The following is a 2,691-nucleotide window of genomic DNA, read 5'->3' as shown; positions in this document are numbered from 1 at the left end:
ACGTTCTGCCCAGACATTCGACCGATCAAAGTCAACCTTTCGTTACCGTTCTCAGCGCGACGGTGTACAACAGTATGACGGGTGTGCCCAAGACTTCGGTTCAGTTGCGTGACGCCGGTCTATCGCGCCGATCGACAGTTACTCAGGGGGCGACGGATCGGACCACGTCACCGACACACAAAACACTTTCAAACAAACAAATACATACCGGATGGACACAGACAAACACGTGTACAGACATTCGCCAAACAAACGACCGCCGCCGCCGCCGCCGTCTTGAATGACGACATCGGTGTGCGTGCGTCGTACGCAATCAGTCAGACACGGCTATCAAACATCAGAGTCGAATGGTACATCATCGTGCGTGTCGCCGTACACGTACAGTACAATACAACAACAATGCGTCTTAATGGCACGTTCATTTCAACGTCACTCACACACCTCCACGCTGCAGTTACGTCGCACCATTGTCAAACTCGGCGTACAGCAAAGGGAATAGTGGGCGGCAAAAAAAAAAAAACCAAACAAAAACATTTCACATTTCACATTTCACCCTCGCCATGTATGATGTGCAAAAAAACAAACCCGCAAACGGCCGTCGTTACGGTGACACAAAAGTCGCCGATCACACTGTCCCCCCTCGCAGACGGGTAACACACACACACACACACACACCAACAACACCAATGGGTCAAAAACCACGCCAACGAGGCGTGCCACCATTCCACGCCACGGCGACCAACCTCGTGGCCGTACCCCGCGCAACACGCTTTGACGCGCCCCCCCCCACCCACAATCAAAATGCACACATACATCACAGCCGTCCACACAAACAACAACAACAATTCCGCCCTTCCCGCAAAAGGCAAGTTGGTGGCCCTGAAAAGGGCCGTTTTGCCGCTCTCGCAACGGAGGAGCCTTCTCCATCCATCCTTCCTTCCATTCCAGAGCCACCTCCTTACTTGGAGCTCGTGTACTTGGTCACCGCCTTCGTGCCCTCGCTCACGGCGTGCTTGGCCAGCTCGCCAGGCAGCAACAGCCGCACAGCGGTCTGGATCTCGCGGGACGTGATGGTCGAGCGCTTGTTGTAGTGCGCCAGGCGAGAAGCCTCGGCCGCAATGCGCTCGAAAATGTCGTTCACGAAGCTGTTCATGATGCTCATCGCCTTCGACGAGATGCCCGTGTCAGGGTGCACCTGCTTCAGCACCTTGTAGATGTAGATGGCATAGCTCTCCTTCCTCTTGCGCTTCTTCTTCTTGTCGCCCTTCGAAATGTTCTTCTGCGCCTTGCCAGCCTTCTTGGCGGCCTTCCCGCTAGTCTTGGGCGGCATCTCGAACCAACGTACGGCAGCAGCAACACCAGTAGCAAGCGCTCCGCTCTAGTCAGCGTCTCCCCACACAGTGGCACCCGCCGCCAGCTGGCTGCTGCACTCATCTAATACTTTCCCCTCTTTGGGGAAGTGTGAGGGGGAGTTTATAGCCTTTTGGCTTTTACTCCCCTGTGTACATGTGTGTGTGATTTTTCTATATATGTTTGGTGTCTGTGATATGTGATGAATTGTTGTGTGTGTATCTGGGACTTGCCTGAGGTAGGCGAGATGATTGGTGATATATGGGAAGGAACTGGATTAGGGATTGGGTATTGGGATTTTTCTCTTCGACTTAATCGTCGAAGATCGTCCTAGGGCGCTTGTGTTTGTCACGGGACATGTCATACCGACCAAGGGAGTGGATGAGTGCATTTCCGGATCTGGAAGTACCTTCATAGAAGGCCCTTGCCAGATCCTGGAAACGCTCTCTCAGGAGTGGGATATCGGCTGCGGCGTGCAGGTCGTCTGTGGGGAAACCGAGAGGTAGATGCAGTGCCCTTCTGAGGGCGCGGTTCTGCAGCCTCTGGAGTTTGTCCAGGTGCTGCTTCGCCGCGTATCCCCAGACAGGGCACGCATACTCCATTACTGGCCGGATCAGGGCCTGATAGACGTTCAGTGCTACTGGGCAGGGAAGGGAGCTGTTTGTGTTCAGGATAGGGTATAGGATGGACATTCTGGCGCAGACCTTCCTGTGGACCTCGTCTATGTGGGGTTTCCACGTGAGACGAGAGTCCAAGGTTACGCCAAGGTACTTGGCGGTTCTGCGCCAGGGGAGTTGGGTTCCATTTAGGTGGAGGTGGAGGGGGGGACGTTGAGGAGGTTCGCGCCTTCCGAGCCTGCGGGTAATCAGCATTGCCTGCGTCTTTTCCGAGTTGATGGTGATGCGCCAGCGACGGGCCCAGGTTTCTGTGTCATCTAAAACCCTTTGTAGCCTACGAATGACCAGGTCCTTGTTCCCATTTCTCGTGTAAAAGGCTGTGTCATCGGCGTACTGCGCGGTGTGCACCAGGGGGGCCGTTGGAGTGTCCGCAGTGTACAAGCTGTACAATACGGGCCCCAGGACCGATCCCTGTGGCACTCCAGCACGAATGCGCCTTCTGGTGGAGGTGGCAGTTTCTACTTTGACGGAGAAAGTCCTATTCGTGAGGTAGCTCTTGATTAGCTGAACTATGCTCCCTGGAAACCCTTGTGAGTACAACTTGTAGAGTAGCCCTCTATGCCATACTGAATCAAAGGCTTTGGCTACGTCTAGTAGCACTATCCCGCAGTAGCCTCTGTGGTTGAAGCCCTCTGTGGCTGCTTCAACCATTCTCATGACCTGT

The sequence above is a fragment of the Schistocerca americana genome, unplaced genomic scaffold (genome assembly GCF_021461395.2).
Source record: "Schistocerca americana isolate TAMUIC-IGC-003095 unplaced genomic scaffold, iqSchAmer2.1 HiC_scaffold_78, whole genome shotgun sequence".
Classification (NCBI taxonomy): domain Eukaryota; kingdom Metazoa; phylum Arthropoda; class Insecta; order Orthoptera; family Acrididae; genus Schistocerca; species Schistocerca americana.
Note: the sequence above shows the minus strand (reverse complement) of the source record.